The sequence below is a fragment of the Pleurodeles waltl genome, chromosome 5 (genome assembly GCF_031143425.1).
Source record: "Pleurodeles waltl isolate 20211129_DDA chromosome 5, aPleWal1.hap1.20221129, whole genome shotgun sequence".
NCBI classification, from domain to species: Eukaryota; Metazoa; Chordata; class Amphibia; order Caudata; family Salamandridae; genus Pleurodeles; species Pleurodeles waltl.
In genome coordinates, this window is record NC_090444.1 from 1,607,928,246 (window position 1) to 1,607,948,918 (window position 20,673).

The 20,673-nt window shown below is 45.7% G+C and overlaps 1 non-coding gene across 1 annotated transcript; it reads right to left on the minus strand.

The window, feature by feature from the left end:
* Positions 1-20,193: 20,193 nt before the first annotated feature.
* On the minus strand, positions 20,194-20,309 carry LOC138297661 (U5 spliceosomal RNA). The gene has a single exon (XR_011204206.1). It is a non-coding gene; the product is annotated as a U5 spliceosomal RNA (small nuclear RNA).
* Between the last annotated feature and the right edge of the window lie 364 nt (positions 20,310-20,673).

The following is a 20,673-nucleotide window of genomic DNA, read 5'->3' on the forward strand; positions in this document are numbered from 1 at the left end:
TCTTTTTTCAAAACAATTTTGGTTATTGTTTGTTTTCTTTTTTTAAAGAAAAAAACATGTTAAAAGGTAGTGTTATATAAAAAATAACACAATCTTTGCTTCCAAACAGGAAAAAAAACTTTGCACTTGTATGCATGATTGACGTTCAGTATGCTTTGAATGGATTCCTGTCCTACGCACAATGGCCCATATTTATACTTTTTGACGCTAAACTGCGCTAACGCAGTTTAGCGTCAAAAAGTTTTGCGCCGGCTAACGCCATTCTGAAGCGCCATGCGGGCGCCGTATTTATTGAATGGCGTTAGCCGGCGCAAGCAGACCGGCGCTGCCTGGTGTGCGCGAGAAAAACCACGTACACCAGGCAGCGCCGGCGTAGGGGGAAAATGGCGCATGGGCGTCTTAAAATGGGGCAAGTCAGGTTACGTCGAAAAAATCGTCGTAACCCGACTTGCGCCATTTATTTTCGACGCCCATCCCCCATCAACATGACTCCTATCATTGTAAAGATAGGAGTCATGCCCCCTTGCCCAATGGCCATGCCCAGGGGACTTCTGTCCCCTGGGCATGGTCATTGGGCATAGTGGCATGTAGGGGGGCACAAATCAGGCCCCCCTATGCCAAAAAAAATTATTAAAAAAAAATAAAAAAATACTTACCTGAATGTCCCTGGGGTGGGTCCCTCCAGCCTTGGGTGTCCTCCTGGGGTGGGCAAGGGTGGCAGGGGGGGTCCCTGGGGGCAGGGGAGGGCACTCTGGGCTCATTTTGAGCCCACTTGTCCCTTAACGCCATGCCTGACCCAGGCGTTAAAAAGCGGCGCAAATGCGCCGTTTTTAGCCACGCCCACTCCCGGGCGTCTCTTTTGCCCGGGAGTATAAATACCACGTAAAGGCCTGGGAGTCATTTTTTAGACGGGAACGCCTCCCTTGCATATCATTAACGCAAGGAAGGGGTTCACGCTAAAAAATGACGCACATTCCGGGAACTTTGGCGCTATTCGCCTCTAACGCCATAGTATAAATATGGCGTTAGTTGGCGTTAGTTTAGCGTCGAATTTGCGTCGAAAAAAACGACGCAAATTCGGCGCAAACGGAGTATAAATACGGCCCAATGTACCTTTGCATGTCATGCAATGTTGTTCAATTGCACCAAACTCTGAGACTGTCAAAGTGGATGTACTAGGCATTACGGATCCATAAGATGTTCCTGGTTGGAGAGCCTGGCTTATAGCAGTGCCAAGGGTGAGTTCCCTTTCCCTTTGTGCTCTAGCAAGCCTAGCACTGTGCATGCTCTCAAGGTGCTTTAACAAGGAAGATGTTCCACAAGAGTATTTGCGCTCGGAGCCCTGAGACAACACCTTCTTCCACAGACTGCAAGTAATATTCTTAGCATTAACCTTCTTTTCTTACTCCGGAATGGTGAAGAAGACCAACACAATACTTTCCCTCTTCATCCTGGGAGGTTCTTCATCTTCCGAATGACTACTGGGCACATCGTTTTTTGCTGGAGAAGGAGCTGTCATCTTGTTCTCAGTCTAAAAAACACAGAAACACAAAATAAAAATGTAATCTAAACCAACACAGGTCTGTACTAGTTCAAAGAAACTCAAAGGATGCTGAATAAACAGGTGGGGGCCTTCCTGTACAAGTAAGTGAAGTCTGTTCTGCCAATTAAATTTCTTGTTTTTCCAGTCACATGGTGTTTGCATCGTGATCTCATAAACTCCGCGTCTCCATGGCGTCTCTGCGTAAGAATATAAAAACATGAATTTAAAGATATCTAATTATATTTACAATAGTTTTTGTAACATAATAATAAATCTCAAACTTCAAAATATATTTTAAAGCTCCAGTTACATAGTAATTCATACTGTAAAAAATACTGTAGATTCGCGTCTTCATTGCAACGTCGGAAATATGTTGCAGCAAGGTTTGCGTATCCATAGCGACTATACAAAAAGTATCAAAACCACCCATAAAATAACTTTTGTATACAACATTGTATTTTCTAACACTCCATAAATGATTCTCCTAATGTGTTTCATAGTTATGAAATATGTTTATATATGTTTTAACTATATTGAAAATGCAATTAAGACGCGACTCCAGTGCGAATATTCAAGATGGGGAGGCAACTCCAATAAAACATTAAAAAAAAATACACATCAATAAAATATGCATGTACATATTTAACGGGCTCTACAAATGTTTTGTAAAAAATTATAAAAACCTACAAGTAATTGTAGTGAAATAAAAAAAATTACAAATTACCTTAAAATAGCAGGTGTTGCAGAGATGTTATATTTAGAAAATAAAAGTAATAAGAACATAGCCATCTAAAAGAAAAGAAAATTATCTGAACATCGTATTAATTTACTACTATTTAAAAAACTGCAAGGAAGTGATTGGTAGAGTGCAAGTAGTGCTGTGGCTCAATGAATGCGAATGTGAATACTTCTGTGTGTGGATGCCGGATTGTTTGTGGGTGTGTTATCATTTTTGTGGATGATGTCTTAGGTGATGTCATCAGTGATGTCATTTCAGATGCCATCAGTGATATCAATGATGATGTCATGAGCTATAATGTCCCTATAGCCTTTGTTTTTTTCAGTGAAAATATATACATAATTTTTTTTCACTGAAAAAAAACAAGGATTACAGGGACGTTATAATTAGGTAATAGAATCTTTTTTAAAACATAGAAATTCAATTAAAAGACTAAGGTGGTCATTCTAACCCTGGCGGTAAAAACCACCAGGGCGAATGACCGCGGTAGCACCGCCAACAGGCTGGCGGTGCACCGCTGGGCATTCTGACCGCGGCGGTTCAGCCGCGGCCAGAAACGGAAAGTCGGCGGTGTACCGCCGACTTTCCGCTGCCCTTGAGAATCCTCCATGGCGGCGGAGCGCGCTCCGCCGCCATGGGGATTCTGACACCCCCTACCGCCATCCTGTTCCTGGCGGGTCTCCCGCCAGGAACAGGATGGCGGTAGGGGGTGCCGCGGGGCCCCTGGGGGTCCCTGCAGTGCCCATGCCAATGGCATGGGCACTGCAGGGGCCCCCGTAAGAGGGCCCCAAAAAGAATTTCAGTGTCTGCCTAGCAGACACTGTAATTCACGACGGGTGCTACTGCACCCGTCGCACTCCAGCAACTCCGCCGGCTCCATTCGGAGCCGGCTTCATCGTTGCTGGGTCTTTCCCGCTGTGCTGGCGGGCGGCCTTTTGGCGGTCGCCCACCAGCACAGCGGGAAAGCCAGAATGGCCGCCGCGGTCTTGTGACCGCGGAGCGGTCATTTGGCGGTAACCGCATGGCGGGCGGCGACCGCCGCCCCCCGCGGCTAGAATCACCGCCTAAAGGTTACAGCTGCTGAAATTCTATGGTTTTGTGTGAGTAAATACAGAACCTAACTATAACATCCCTGTTACATTTGTTTTTTGAAGTGAATATTTACTTAACCTCTTAACTGCTGGGCCTTCCCCCCCCCCCCCCACTCCTCACCCCCCCCCCAGTGCTGAGCCCTTTTTTGGCTATTTGGGGTGGTTCGCGCTTAGGCCTTCATAACTTTTTGTCCACATAAGCTATCCACGCCAAATTTGCGGCCTTTTTTTCCAACATCCTAGGGATTCTAATGGTACCCAGAGTTTGTGGTTTCCCCTGGAGGAGACCAAGAAATTAGCCAAAATACAGTGAAAATTTCGTTTTTTCCAAAAAAATGGGAAAAAAGGGCTGCCGAAGAAGGCTTGTGGTTTTTTCCCTGAAAATGCCATCAACAAAGGGTTTCTGGTGCTAAAATCACCATCTTCCCACCTTTCAGGAACCGGCAGACTTGAATCAGAAAACCACATTTTTCAACAAAAATTTGGCATTTTACTGGGACATACCCCATTTTTACTATTTTTGGTGCTTTCAGCCTCCGACCAGTTAGTGACAGGAATGGGTGTGAAACCAATGCTGGATCCCGGAAAGATAAACATTTCTGAAAACTATACAAAATTCTGAATTCAGCAAGGGGTCATTTGTGTAGATCCTACAAGGTTTTCCTACAGAAAATAACAGCTGAAATAAAAAAATATTGAAATTGAGCTGAAAACAACAGACATTTTTCTTTATGTTTTACTTTTTCCTGCGATGTCAGATTTTTTAAATCAATATACCGATATGTCTGTTGGACTCTTCTGGTTGCGGGGATATAAAGGGCTTGTAGGTTCATCAAGAACCCTAGGTACCCAGAGCCAATAAATGAGCTGCACCCTGCAGTTGGTTTTCATTCTATACTGCGTGTACAGCAATTCATTTGCTGAAATATGAAGAGTGAAAAATAGGCATCAAGAAAACCTTTGCATTTACAAAATGGGCTCAAAATAAGGTTTTGAGGAGCAGTGGTTATTTGCACATCTCTGAATTCCGGGGTGCCCATACTAGCATGTGAATTGCAGGGCATTTCTCAAATAGACGTCTTTTTTACACACTCTCTTATATTTGGAAGGAAAAAATGTAGAGAAAGATAAGGGGCAATAACACTTGTTTTGCTATTCTATGTTCCCCCAAGTCTCCCGATAAAAATGATACCTCACTTGTGTGGGTAGGCCTAGCGCCTGCGACAGGAAATGCCCCAAAACATAACGTGGACACATCCCATTTTTTGACAGAAAACAGAGCTGTTTTTTGCAAAGTGCCTAGCTGTAGATTTTGGCCTCTAGCTCAGCCGGCACAGAGGGAAACCTACCAAACCTGTGCATTTTTGAAAACTAGAGACCTGGGGAATCTAAGATGGGGTGACTTGTGGGGCTCTGACCAGGTTCTGTTACCCAGAATCCTTTACAAACCTCAAAATGTGGCTGAAAAAACAAGTTTTCCTCACATTTCGGTGACAGAAAGTTCTGGAATCTGAGAGGAGCCACAAATTTCCTTCCACCCAGCGTTCCCACAAGTCTTCCGATATAAATGATACCTCACTTGTGTGGGTAGGCCTAGCGCCCGCAACAGGAAATGCTCCAAAACACAACATGGACACATCCCATATTTTGACAGAAAACAGAGCTGTTTTTTGCAAAGTGCCTACCTGTAGATTGTGGCCTCTAGCTCAGCCGGCACCTGGGGAAACCTAGCAAACCTGTGCATTTTTAAAAACTAGAGACCTAGGGGAATCCAAGATGGGGTGACTTGTGGGGCTCTGACCAGGTTCTGTTACCCAGAATCCTTTGCAAACCTCAAAATGTGGCTAAAATAACACGTTTTCCTCACATTTCGGTGACACAAAGTTCTGGAATCTGAGAGAAGCCACAAATTTCCTTCCACCCAGTGTTCCCCCAAGTCTCCCGATAAAAATTATACCTCACTTGTGTGGGTAGGCCTAGCGCCCGCGACAGGAAATGCCCCAAAACACAACGTAGATACATCAAATTTTTTCATAGAAAACAGTGCCTACCTGTGGATTTTGGCCTCTAGCTCAGCCGGCACCTGGGTAAACCTAGCAAACCAGCGCATTTCTGAAAACTAGAAACCCAGGGGAATCCAAGATGGGGTGACTTGTGGGGCTCTGACCAGGTTCTGTTACCGAGAATCCTTTTCAAACATCAAAATTTGGCCAAAAAAACACTTTTTCCTCTCATTTCGGTGACAGAAAGTTCTGGAATCTGAGAGGAGCCACAAATTTCCTTCCACCCAGCATTCCCCCAAGTCTCCCGATAAAAATGGTACCTCACTTGTGTGGGTAGGCCTGGTGCCCGCGACAGGAATAGATCACACAACGGTCAATGTTCGTCCTTACATGAGGCAGCTGTTGACCCTGGGGTGATCCATTCCTGACGCAGGCACTAGGTGTAGGCACTCAAGTGGGGTAGTGTTTTTATCAGGACAGGTGAGGAATCACTGGGTGGTAGGAATTTTGTGGATCGCAGCATATTCCTGTAGTTTGTGTGACAGAAATGCAAGAAAAATAGAGTTTTTATTCAACATTTCAGCTTTGCAGGGTATTCTGGGTAAGAAAACTTTGGGGAATCCACACAAGTCACACATCTGTGGACTCCCCCAAATGTCTAGTTTCCAGAAATGTTTGGGTTTAGTGTGTTTCTCTATATGGCCGCCGAACCCAGGACCAAAAACACAGGTGCCTGCCTTACAAAACCAGTTTGTTTTGCGTTAGATAATTTTGATGTCTCCACAATACGATTTGGGCGGTGGAATTTGGGGCTAAACTAAATTGAGGAGCTCCCAAGAGAGCACTCTCTCTCTCTCTCTGCTTGCCGCCGCATTCACCTGCTCTCTGTGTTGGGATAACCGACTATTACCCAGTTGCACAGACTGCTTGCGAAGGGACAGCAGGACTGTCCTCATCACCTTCCTCATAATGTACTGGAAGAGGAGTTATCGAATGGGACTCCTCCGACTGAAAAATAACTCCCAGAGTCTGCGCCATTGTCCTATCCCTCAGATGCTGCCTCAGTATCTGATGTCTCAGTCTCTGATCCTATGTCAGAGCTGTCCTCTATAACCCGAGTGCCGGCAGCAGTCATCCATCAAGATGCCATCTCTGCTATTGGCTAAACTGTTGCTCTAAAACACTAGCCTACGTAGACAGTCACAAAATCGATGGTGTGTGTGAGATACGTGCAACAGTAGAGGCCACCTTACCTGCGCTTCTTCCCTCAATCAGCACGTTCTTTCAAGACACTCAAAAAACACCTTGTCACATACCATTCGTCACAGTCTTTAGCACCTCCTGCGCCCAGTCCAACAATCATTATTGGTGCTCCCACTCCCTCCTCCTCGGATTCCCTCATTACCACCCAGCAAAAGTGCCCTTCATCTCTCCATAGCTGCCCTCCACCCCGCACATACATTTCATTTGTATTATAGCGCAGGTAATGGCTGACTTAACTAATGTACTCAGCTATTTACATAAAATACAGATTTGCTCTTTGCAGTAGGCATATAAACCTTCTGCGCTTCTTTATGGCACTAAAACTGCCACTAGGCAAGTCTGACCCTTTTGTAGCAGAAACATAATCACAATACTTACTTGACTTTTTTATTGCTGCCTAAAAGCTACAGTTGAAAAGCGTCAGTTGAAGTATGTGCATTGCTTTGAAGACGCAAGCTGCAACTGCAAGACAACTGGTGGCAAATCTATATATAAATATATATATATATATATATATATATATATATATATATATATATATATATATATATATATTTATATATATATATATATCACTTTTATATGTGGGTCTGGTTTTCCTGGGGGCCGATCGCAGCCCCCACGGAAACCACACACATATTGACAAAAGTGATATATATATATATATATATATATCTACATAGATATAGATATATCCATGTAAATAGATATATCTATATATATAGATCTATATATATATATATATATATATACATATATATATATATATATATATATATATATATATATATATATATTTTTTTTTAGCTGTTGTATGGTTTCCTTGGGGGCCAAAATGGCCCCCAGGGAAACCCTACAACAACTAAAAATAATATTGCCCCCACAGGGGGTCGCCCTGCTCACGGGCGACCCCATGTCCATTTATTTTTATTTATTAATTTTTTTGAAAAAAAGAAAAATGTTGCCCCTGGGCCCCCAGGGGCCACCTACCTTTTTTTAAAAAAAAATATGCCCCCGGGGGGGGCAATTTTCCTAGGGGGCCGACCCCCCCAAGTGAAATCCCTGGCGTCTAGTGGTGTTTTCTGGCCCCCGATCGCAGCTGTGCTGCGGTCGGGGCCAGGAAACACTTTCAGGAAGGCCTCGTAACAAAGGGGAGACTCTCCCCTTTCTTACAAGGTCTTCCCGAACGTGGGGAAGGCCGTTTTCCCCCTTGGAGCAGGAAGCGGCCGCAAGGCTGCATCCTGCTCCGATGGGGAAATCAACATTGTTACGTCAGCGCGCCGACCTCACAAAGGGGCGGGTGGGGGGGAGACACAAAAGAGCTTCTGTGTCTCCCTGGGACCAAAAAACAAAATCCTCGGGTGCGACGCACCCGAGGATTTATTAACCCCCTCCCTGGTGTCGGCCACAGGTTGTGACCTGCACCAGGGAGGTAGTGCGGGCGTCGGCCAGTGGCCGATGCCCGCATTGAAGGGGTTAAAAAACCAAAGGGTACAGGGGCATTACAGTTAGGACGGTATAGTCTCATGGTGAGATCTGATTGGCTGCCAGCACTTCAACCAGGAAGTGCTGGCAGCCATCTTGGGACCATATATATACTATATATATATATATAGATTATTTTATTTTATTTTTTCACTCAAAAAAACAAAGGTTACAGGGACGTTATAGTTAAGCTCACAGTTTAAACGTACAAAACCATAGAAATTTACCAGTTAGAGTTACCTCAAGTAACTATAACTTGTGCCCTAAGGTAACTATAACTCACCCCCGCCATGCATAGGTTTTTTGTCAAAGATTTTGCTGCAAATATTACATTGATATTATCATTGATGTTATGAATGATGGCATATGGCACGAGTACCATCATATGTGGGGTAATTAGCAGTGCATGGCGAGGGTGTGAGATATAGTTATCTTAGGGCATGAGATATAGTTACATGAGGTAACTCTAAATGTAACTGGTGAATTTCTATGTGTTGGAAAATGGGTTATTGGTAAGGGCAGGTAGGTATCTACACTTAGCAATAGGCCACTAACCTCCACTTAGGTCCAGTTAGGTCTCAGTAAAGTAAACCCAGCTCAACCCTTGGTAGCTTGGCAACGAGGGACAAGGCTTAACTTAGGAGACAGAGTGTAAAGCATTCAACTACCACAAAGCAATATTTAAATAAAACACAGGAAACAGTTTAAAAAGCCAAAACCAATTTATGAAGAATAGAATATATTTTTATCTTTAAAATGACACAAAAACGAATACAATCGGATAAGGGGAACCCGAGATATGAATTTTTAAAGAATTATTGTTTTCTAGCACCTACAAACAAAAAGCGTCAATCTGGTCTTCTGGTCTCACCTCGACCGGGGCAAAGTCAAAGTTTAAGGCCGACCGCGATGGAGCCCGGCTCGGCTACAGCCCGCGGGAGGCCTCGGTCAAAAGTTTAACTTCGCACTTAGTCGTTTTTCTGAAGATTTTCTTCAGCGGGACGAACCTGCCAGTCCAATCCGACTTCCTGGAACTCTTCTCCAGATACACATCGCGGGAGCCCTCGTGGAGATTTTTACCTTCGGACGTAGTCATTTTTTCGAGGTGAAAATCCTTCGACCGGGGTAAACCTGGATCTTGTTCCGACGTCCTTGGAGCCCTCCTCGGATACGCTGGCTGGGAGGTCCCGGTCAACTTTCTATGTTCGGACTTAGTCTCTTTTTTGGAGATTTTCTTCGTTGGGACGAACCTGCAAATCAAGCCGGGTCGCGGTTGAGGCAAGCCGGCTAGATTTGCCGCGGCGGGTCGATCCCTCTATGGAGCTTTTTTTCAAACGTTCTCCAAACTCCTTTTCCTGGATATTCTCCCAGATGTTCCTTTAAGGTTCTTTTGGGGTCGACAGCTCACCCCAAGGTTCCAGAAGCTCTGAGACGATCCTTGGGGGTGTGGACTACAACTCCCAGAATGCACCTGGCGCAAACTCCTTTTTGGCCACTGGACAGTGGTCAGCTGGTTGATTTCTACAGGAGTTGGTGCAGGGGACTCTAGTTAGCAATTTTGCACCTGTAGCAAACAGGGAGTCCCTCCTTGAACCAGTTGAAGCCAGACAAAGTCCTTCTTGTGGTGAAGCCCAAGTGTGCTGCTGGTGCAGTCCTTCAGAGTGCAGGGTCGAGGTGCAGCCCAGGGGTCCAGCAGGGCAGTCCTTCTTCTTCTGTGGTTCTTCCTTGTTGGAATCTGTTGGGGATCTGAGGTGTGGGTGCAGGTCTGCCAGTTTTATCCCTGCTCCTTGGTGAAAAACAGGGGGGGTCCTGGTTCTCCAATCAAGTGCAGGGTCCTTCCCCCTGTGATGACCACTTCCTGGGAAATGTGGCAAAAATCAATCCCAAGAGGCAACATTCCTCAAAAATCCATCATGGCTGAAAGTGATATTTGGAGGTTACATCTGGCTGAGCCCACCCACTGGTGTGGCTAAAAATCCTAAACACACCACTCTCCTGCCCTCTCCTAATCTAATCAAGGGGGCACCTAACTGTCTGGGTTTGCATGATGTGGGGGTGTTGCTGGGTTGCTCCAAATGCCCTTCTCTGCCTTTGAAGACCAGTTTGGCAGCCCTCCCCCTTCGTGCCTCACCATCTGCTGAGGGGAGATCTCCTCCCACAGGCACATCTCTTTGTGTGAAGCCAGGCCACTTCACACCTCATCAAGGCAGCCTGGCCAGGCTGCCAGAGACTGGCCAATCAGAGCACAGCAGCAAAAACAATGCAGGGCTGAAGTTGGCAACTTTTCAGGTAAAGTTTAAAACTCTTTACCTGAACAAGTTATATCAAATCCCACAACTGGACGTTGTGGGATTTATTATAACAATTAATTTGATACCAAACTCTTTGTATCTGTCACTTAAGGGGACTTTTAAAATTAACATAAAGTCTCCCCATTCTAGCCTATGAAGGCCATTCACTACAATGAGGTAAAAACGAATTTGGCTGTTTTTACCTCACCAGGGCTTATAAAACTATTTTTATAAGGTCGCTGCTTATAGTTACATGGCACCCAGCCCTAGGGACACATAAGGCACACCTTAGTGGTGACTTATATGTAAAAATAAAGTAGTTTGAGACTTTGGAACTACTTTTAATTGCAAAGTCGAATTTGCATATAACTTTAATTTAAAAGCAGCCAGCAAGGGAGGCCTGCCTTTAAAATGACACTGGGCACCTCAGCAGTGCACCTATGGGTGCAATACCTATGCTGTGGTCCCTAAACCTACATGCCCTACCATATACTAAGGACTTATAGGTAGGTTGACTTAGCCAATTATAGTTAGCCTAATTTGCATATCCACTTTGCACAGAGCACTGGCCCTGGGACTGGTAAGCAGTACCCAGGGCACAGCCAAGAGTCAGTAACCACCAGTACCTGTCCAAAAAGTGTGGGGGTGACCAGGGCAAAAAGGAGGAGTTTCCTACACTATGGTTTTGTATATTTAAAATGTGAGCCTAACTAAAACGACCCTGTAACCTTTGGTTTTTAAGTGAATTTCTATGGGCTTTTTTAATTCTATTTCCTAACTATAACATCCCTGTAACCTTTGTTTTTTCAGTGAATTTCTATGCTTTTTTTAACTTATAGTAATTTTCATTACTATATTTTAATGCAACCACCGCCGTACGCAGCCTCAGCCAGGCCCTGAAGTCAACCCCCTATAAGCACCCAACCTTTCACCATGCACAGACTTCACCTGTGTTCACCAAAGGTTGCCTGCAAGACTTGGCCTGCGGCCAGACCCTGCCGCCAGACCCAGCGGCCAACCCCTCCAACCACCCAACCCTATGCTGTGCACAGCCCTTTGGCCGTGCGCAATGGAACTTGGTTCTGGGTGTCAGAATAGGTGTGAGGAATGTATCTGAGGGTGAGAGTGGCTGTGAGACTGTCTGGGTGTTTTAGTGGGTGTGTCATTGTGTGCGTGGGTCTGTGAGTGGGTACGTGAGGCTGTTAGTGGATCTGTGAATGGGTGCGTGAGGGTCTGACTGGGACTGTGTGTGTGTGTGTGCATGAGGGACTGAGTGGGTCTGCGAGTGGGTGCATAAGGGTCTGAGTACATGTGTGAGTGGGGGAAAAAGATTGTAAGAGAGAGAGAGAAAAAGAGTGAAAGGGAGAGAGATACAGACTATTTTAGGTTTTGATGTATGATCTACTTACAATTATATATTTCTGTACAATTTAAAATAAAAAACGTAGCTTCAATTTTTACAAATCAAAATAATTTTTAATTAAAAAAAAAGGAAGCAAGTCTGGCTAGACTCGAGCCCTGAGTCCCCAGTGTGAAGGCCTGAGACTTTCACACTGACCTATTGTTTTTTTTTTTTTTTTTTAAAGAATGTTTAGCCCTTTATGGGCAATCTGGGAGTACTAGGGAGCCTCAAGGGCTCCCCGGTGGTCCCTCCTTCTTTATTTATTTATTTTTAATATGTTTTACAAAAATGCTCTTACAGGCTATTTGGCACCGCAACGGAAGCCTTGCCATTGCTTCAGCATGCACAGAGCTGCTGTGACAGCAGACGGAGATGAAAGCTTTTGTTTTTGACAGCGGAACCTACTTGACAGGTCCTGCTGTCAAACACTGAAGTGTTTGCTGTGGCTTGGCTGGTGCTGCAGAGATGCGGCTTAGCCACAGCAAACAGCTGTTTTCGAGAAGTGAGGAGTGGCGGTCCCTAGGACCATCGGTGTCTCCACTAGAGGGGGCCACATGGCCACACCGCCAATGTTTGCATAGCCCTGGGGAGGTAGTTGTCTCTGGGGCTAAAGAGAGTTCCAAACAAACCCCCTTTCTTTTTTTAAATATTTGCCCTGAGGAGATGGTGATCCCCAAGGCAGCCCCACAAATCAATTACGTTTTGCCCAGGGTAGTGGTGGTCCCTGGGGCAGCATAAGAAGGCACGCGGCTCCCTGCATATTTAATCACAGCCTTGTGGAGGTGGTGGTCCTCAGGGCAGCAGACAGGCATGTGCCCCTCACATATTTAATCAATGCTGTGGGGAGGTGGTAGTCCCCAGGGCAGCAGAGGGCACGCGGCTCCCCAAATTACTATGGTAATGCCCTGGGGATTTGGTGGTCCCCTGGGAAGCGGGGGGGCATGCAGCCCCTAGCATATCGAATCAAAGCCCTTGTGAAGTGGGGAGGTGGCGGTACCTGGGGCAGCGGGAGGGGGCTTTATAATAATGAAGATCAGGAGTCTGCACTGGATCCTCCACGACTCTGTCTGTAAAATTAAAATAAATGTTTATTGGCCCTTGGGGGGATTCCTTTGGGACCCCACTACCAGAGCTAAGGGGTCAGGGTGTTCGTACCCTGGCCCCTTTTCTTTATTTTCTACTATTATATAATCGGCTCGGCTTTGATGTCTGATATACTTAGAATGAGGTATTTGTCTCTAATTTAAAATAAAAAATGAATTTGTTTTTTTTTGCATATAATATTGTTTTATTTAAAAAAAATATAAAAAAATGGAAATGACCTTCACACTGAGCTATGGGAGTTTCTTTTTTTTTTCTAAACAAATTTCTAGCCCCTTATCGGCTTATATATTAATTATTTAAAATAAAATAAAAATTAAAATAAAAAGCCCTTTAAGGACTATCTGGCACCTGGGGGATAGCCTTATGGGGTCCCCCAGTCCCTATATAAATATTCAATTAAATTAATATTATTTTTTTCATTAATAGATAATACGCCCTTTACAGGCTACCTGAAACTGCCGGGGAGGCCTTAAGGCTTCCCTTGCAGTGCCATTGCTTCAGCAAGCACTTAGCTGCATCAACATCAGCTTCCTGCTTGCTGAAGCATTTCATCTCTGACAGAGATGAAAGCTCTACTGTTTGACAGCTGGACCTGCATTAAAGGTCCTGCTGTAAAAAAAACAGAGTTTTTGCTGTGGGTTGGCTGCAGCGCTGTAGCCAAGCCACAGCAAACAGCTATGTCCTGGGGGTTTTCCCCAGAGGTTGGTGGTCTCTGGGCGCAGGTGGCTGTGTGATCCTGCATGCATTTAATTAAAAGCCCTGGGGGTTGGTCCCCAGGGCAGTGGGGGAGCTGTGGGGCCCCCATATTTAAAAATTGAAGGCCTGGGAGATGATGGTCCCCAGGGCAGCAGGGGGGCTGTGGGCCCCCCAGATATAAACAGAATGAAGGCTCCGGCAGCTGGTGGTCCTCGGAGCTGTGGGGGGTCATTACAGTAGCGCAAGTTTTAGTTAGTTCAGGTAACTATAACTGTTGAATTTCTCTGGTGTGGTGCAAGTAAATTCAGGACCTAACTATAACATCCCTGTAACCTTTGTTTTTTTCAGTGAATTTCTAAGTTTTTTTTAATTCTATTTCCTAACTATAACGTCCCTGTAACCTTTGTTTTTTAAGTGAATTTCTATGTCTTTTAAATCATATTTCCTAACTATAACGTCCCTGTAACCTTTGTTTTTTTTCAGTGAATTTCTATGGTTTTTTACCTTATAGTAATTTTTATTACTATACATTAATCCAACCACTGCCGCGCATGGCTCAAGGAATTTGTCCGCGGCCTATCTCTCTGGGTGTGAGAATTGGTGAAAGAGAGTTTATCTGGGGTTGGAGTGGCTGTAAGATTCTCTGTCTGGGTCAGATAGTTTGTGCATTAGTGTCTTGGTGGGGGTGTCAGTGTCTGAGTAGGTCTGTGAGTGAGTGCAAAAGGTTCTGAGTGGTCTGTGAGTAGGGTTTGAGTGTCCTAGTGGGTCTGCGTGAAGGTGCATCAGTGTCTCACTGTGTCTGTGAGTGGGTGCATCAGTGTCTGAGTGGGTCTGTGAGTGGGTGCTTGAGGGTTTCAATGGGTCTGTGAGTGGGTGCATGAAGGCTGAGTAGATTTGTGAGTGGTGCTTAACGGTCTAATTGGGTCTGTGAATGGGTGCATCACTGATTGGGTCTGTGAGTGGATGTGTCAGTGTCTGTTAGGGTCAGTGAATGGCTGCATGAGGTTATGTGAGTAGGGTATGAGTGTCCCAGTGTGTCCGTGTGCAGGTGCATCAGTGTCTCACTGGGTCTGTGAGTGGGTGTAGGAGGGTCTGAGTTGATTTGTGAGTGAATGCATCAGTGTCTGAGTGGGTCTATGAGTGGATATGTCCGTTTCTGTGGGTCTGAGAATGGGTGTGTGAAGTTCTGAGTGGGTTTGTGAGTGGGTGCATGAGGGTCTGAGTGGTTTTGTGAGTGGGTGTGTGAGGATCTGAATGGATCTGTGAGGGGTGAATGGGGGTCTGTGAGTGGATGTTTCAGTGTCTGTGTGTGTCTGTGATTGGGTGCATGAGAGTCTGAGTGGATTTGTAAGTGAGTGCATGAGGGTCTCAATGGATCTGTGAGCGGGTGCATGAGGGACAGTGTGGGTCTGTGAGTGGTTGTGTCAGTGGTTGTGTGGGGGTCTGTGAGTGAGTGCATGCGGGTCTGGGTCACTCAGTGAGTGGGTGCATCGGTGTCAGGGTTGGTCTGTGAGTGGATGTGTCACTGTCTGGGTGGGTTGGCGAGTGGGTGCACCAGTGTCTGAGTGGATCTTTCAGTTGAAGGATTAGTGTCTGAGTGGGTCTGTGACTGGGTGTGTGGGGGTAAGAGTGGGTCTGTCAGTGGGTGTGTGAGGAGGGTACGAGTGGTTCAATGAATGGGTGTGTCAGTCTCTGAGTGTAATTGGGTGCATAAGTCTCTGAGTGGTCTGAGTGTATGTATGAGTGTCTCAGTACGTGTGTGTGTGGGTGCATCAGTGTCTCACTGGGTCTGTGAGTGAGTGCATCAGTGTGTGAGTGGGTCTGTGAGTGGGTGCATGAGGGTCTCAAGGGTACTGTGAGTGGATGCATATGGGTCAGTTGATTTGTGAGTCAGTGTGTGAGGGTCTGAATGGGTCTGTGAGAGAATGTATCGGTGTCTGAGTGGGTCTATGAGTGGATGTGTCTGTGAGTCTGTGATTGGGTGTCTAAGGGTCTGAGTGGGTCTGTGAGTGGGTTCGACAGTGTCTAAGTGGGTGTGTGAGTCAGTGCATGAGGGTCTGAGTTGATTTGTGAGTGGGTGTGTGAGGGTCTAAATGGGACTGTGAGTGGGTGATTAAGGGAGTGTGTGGGTCTGTGAGTGGATGTGTGAGGGTCTGAGTGGGTCAGTGAGTGGGTGCATCAGTGTATGAGTGGGTCTGTGAGTGGGCGCATGAGGCTCTGAGTGGTTGTGAGTAGGTGTATGAGTGTCTCAGTGGGTCTGTGTGTGGGTGCATCAGTGTCTCACTGGGTCTGTGAGAAAGGTAGCTGTTGGTCCGAGAAAAAACCCTTTTTGTTATTTGTTGTAAATCTGTTCAGTAGTTTCTGAGCTATTGAAGAAAAAGAAATATAAATATCTAGGGAAATGGAGGCTCAGTGATCCGAAATTCCCTGTGCTGATATCTGATTTGCTGCCAACACTTCAACCAGGAAGTGGTGGCAGCCATTTTGGGACTTGAACTCAGCTGAGTTCCAAAAATAAAGTTAAAGATAAAGAAAAGGGGGTAAGGTAGAAATGCACTGACCCCCTAGCCACTGTGCTGTCCTCCAGTGACCCCCACCAGGGCCAAAAAGTATTGTATTTTGAAATTTTTCAAAGAAACCACAGAGGATCCGCAATCCTGCAAAAAAAAAAAATTAAGTGCAGTATCCTGCGTTTGTTTAAAGTTTAGCCCAAGAGTGAGCCAGGACCTGGGAGGCATACCTGATATAACAAGCATTTGCAACGCAAAGGGTCTAACGTTTGCTCGAGTTAGAGCTAGTAGCATTTTAAATTCCTAACTGGACTTTTCTTCCCACATAAATTGAAAATGAAAGGTAAAACAGTTGACATAAGTGTAAGGAAATGCCTCCTTGGCATGGTTACCCCCTGACTTTTTGCCTGTGCTGATGCCAAGTTATGATTTGAAAGTGTGCTGTGGCCTGCTAACCAGGCCCCAGCACCAGTGTTCTTTCCCTAACCTGTACTTTTGTTTCCACAATTGGCACACCCTGGCATCCAGGTAAGTCCCATGTAACTGGTACCCCTTGTACCAAGGGCCCTGATGCCAGGGAAGGTATCTAAGGGCTGCAGCATGTCTTATGCCATCCTGGGGACCCCTCACTCAGCACAGACACACTGCTTGCCAGCTTGTGTGTGCTAGTGGGGATAAAAAGACTAAGTCGACATGGCACTCCCCTCAGGGTGCCATGCCAACCTCACACTGCCTACAGGTATAGATAAGTCCCCCCTCTAGCAGGCCTTACAGCCCAAAGGCAGGGTGCACTATACCATAGGTGAGGGCATAAGTGCATGAGCACTATGCCCCTACAGTGTCTAAGCAAAACCTTAGACATTGTAAGTGCAGGTTAGCCATAAGAGTATATGGTCTGGGAGTCTGTCATGCATGAACTCCACAGCACCATAATGGCTACACTGAAAACCGTGAAGTTTGGTATCAACCTTCTCAGCACAATAAATGCACACTGATGCCAGTGTACATTGTATTGTAACATACACCCCAGAGGGCACCTTAGAGGTGCCCCCTGAAACCTTAACCAATTACCTGTGTAGGCTGATTGGTTTAGCAGCCTGCCACACACCAGACATGTTGCTGGCCACATGGGGAGAGTGCCTTTGTCACTCTGTGGCTAGTAACAAAGCCTGTACTGGGGGGAGATGCTTCACACCTCCCCCCTGCAGGAACTGTAACACCTAGCAGTGAGCCTCAAAGGCTCAGGCTTCGTGTTACAATGCCCCAGGGAACTCCAGCTAGTGGAGATGCCTGCCCCCTGGACACAGCCCACCACTTTTGGCGGCAAGGCCGGAGGAGCTCATGAGAAAAACAAGGAGGAGTCACTGGCCAGTCAGGACAGCCCCTAACGTGTTCTGAGCTGAGGTGACTCTGACTTTTAGAAATCCTCCACCTTGTAGATGGAGGATTCCCCCAATAGGATTAGGGATGTGCCCCCCTCCCCTCAGGAAGGAGGCACAAAGAGGGTGTAGTCACCCTCAGGGTTAGTAGCCATTGGCTACTAACCCCCCGGACCTAAACACAACCCTAAATCGAGTATTTAGGGGCTCCCAGAACCTAGGTAACTAGATTCCTGCAACCTAAGAAGAAGAGGACTGCTGAACTGAAAAACCTGCAGAGAGGACGGAGACACCAACTGCTTTGACCCCAGCTCTACCGGCCTGTCTCCCCACTTCTAAAGACACTGCTCCAGCGACGCGTTCCCAGGGTCCAGCAACCTCTGAAGCCTCAGAGGACTACCCTGCATCTAGAAGGACCAAGAACTCCTGAGGACAGCGGCTCTGTTCCCCAAAGACTGTGACTTTGCAACAAAGAAGCAACTTTGAAACAACACACATTTCCCGCCGGAAGCGTGAGACTTTGCACTCTGCACCCGACGCCCCCGGCTCGACTTGTGGAGAACAAACACCACAGGGAGGACTCCCCGGTGACTACAAGACCGTGAGTAGCCAGAGTTGACCCCTCCTGAGCCCCCACAGTGACGCCTGCAGAGGGAATCCCGAGGCTCCCCCTGACCGCGACTGCCTGCTTCAAAGACCCGACGCCTGGGAAAGACTCTGCATCCGCAGCCCCCAGGACCTGAAGGATTCAACCTCCAGTGCAGGAGTGGCCACCAGGTGGCCCTCTCCCTTGCCCAGGTGGTGGCTACCCCGAGGAGCCCCCCCTTGCCTGCCTGCATTGCTGAAGAGACCCCTTGGTCTCCCATTGAATCCTATTGCGAACCCGGCGCTTGTTTGCACACTGCACCTGGCCGCTCCCGTGCCACTGAGGGTGTACTTTCTGTGCTTACTGGTGTCCCCCCGGTGCCCTACAAAACCCCCCTGGTCTGCCCTCCGAAGACGCGGGTACTTACCTGCTGGCAGACTGGAACCGGGACACCCCCTTCTCCATTGAAGCCTATGCGTTTTGGGCACCACTTTGACCTCTGCACCTGACCGGCCCTGAGCTGCTGGTGTGGTAACTTTGGGGTTGCTCTGAACCCCCAACGGTGGGCTACCTTGGACCCAAACTTGAACCCCGTAGGTGGTTTACTTACCTGCAAAAACTAACAAACACTTACCTCCCCCAAGAACTGTTGAAAATTGCAGTGTCTAGTTTTAAAATAGCTATATGTCATTTATGTGAAAACTGTATACGCTATTTTGGTAATTCAAAGTTCCTAAAACTCCTACATGAAATACCTTTCATTTGAAGTATTACTTGTAAATCTTGAACCTGTGGTTCTTAAAACAAACTAAGAAAATATATTTTTCTATACAAAAACCTATTGGCCAGGAATTGTCTCTGAGTGTGTGTTCCTCATTTATTGCCTGTGTGTGTACAACAAATGCTTAACACTACCCTCTGATAAGCCTACTGCTCGACCACACTACCACAAAATAGAGCATTAGAATTATCTCTTTTTGCCACTATCTTACCTCTAAGGGGAACCCTTGGACTCTGTGGATGCTATTTCTTACTTTGAAATAGTACATACAGAGCCAACTTCCTACAATAAGTGAGCCCATTCAAAGCACCAAAGCCCCATGAGCCTGAGCCCGAAGGGGAGACACAACAGGAAAAAGTAATTTGGTCGCAGTTAATCGGCAAACGTGCAATTATCCATGTGACAGGATCGGTATCCAAGGCGGTAGCAAACCCGCCCCAAGGAGGGACAAATGTAAAGCATTTACCAATGATAATAAACGATTTATGAAAGGCAAGCCCATGAACAAGTCATAGTAATGGGCGTGCAGTGGGTGTGGTTAAAAGCCCACAGAGAGATTACAACAGGTCAAAGCACTTGCGAGCTCAACCTAATGAATAAGTTAGACACGTCCAGTGCTAGCCTCATCATATCGCTTTTTTCCCCAAGCGAAGATAAAGCCAATATGTCTCACCTATGTGAGACCTTTTGTCAATCTTCTTTGCCATGTTGTACAGCTGCGCGGCTGCTGTGCAGCATGGTTCAAAATATAATAAAATTTAAAAGCTCCATGATGGAGCAACCATTGACTTTTAGAACTTTTTTTAAACTTTCAGCCATGTTGCATAGCAACCGCGCTGCTGTACATAGCTAATAAATAGCATAGACAAAGCCAATAGATCTTGCATAAGTACGACCTATTAGCTTTGCTATTGTTTGTGGGTTTTAGGCAAGAGTTTATTAAGTGATTTTCCCAGGATCGCAGTAGGTTAATCGTGCTGGATTCGAACTTTGCTCATCAGTTTTTAAGTCGGCCGTTAGATTGTGGTATGACATAAATATACGTACATTATATATATATATATATATGTATATGTATATATATATATATATATATATGTTTGTAAATGTAAACTTTAACACATCTTTACAATAAAGTCACAGAGAAGATGTGAATAAAATCTCAATAATCAATGAACGTTGAGGGATAACAAAAGAATGTTGTTGTCGCACTTGAGAAACTAGCAAATAATAAATAGAATGCTGTTGTCACACTTGAGAAACCAACCAATAATCAATCTGTCTACTATATAGATATACTTTAGTTTATTAAATAAGAGTAACCCTGCACTCGCAGGGCTTTCAAAAACTGAGTGAAACTCTTAAAATGTTCCTCTCCATGGAAAGCTTTAGTAAAAGACAAAAAATGTATTTGGTTTGAAGAGAAACTAGAGTATACATTTCATGGTTGCCTTCTGTGGTGCCAGGAAACACCGTTCCACAGACTGTCAGGGTGATTTAGTTTACTAAGTTCATCTTAAAAAACCCTTTAAAATACAACCAATTTATAATAATTGTTGTAATCCAGTACATTGATAAAACACTTATTGCCACCAAAGGAAACAAAAGGAGGACTCAGAAGTGACACAGAATTATGGGTATGTCAATTCAGTCACAGGTCACATGACTGGAAATTCTGCACCACAATAGTTTCCCTACTCAAGTCGTAATGTTGGCTCCTTTAACTCTGCACATTTTGAATGGTGCCTCACACAGGCTTTTATGAGGACCAATGGCACCCATGAAGAGGATTTATATATC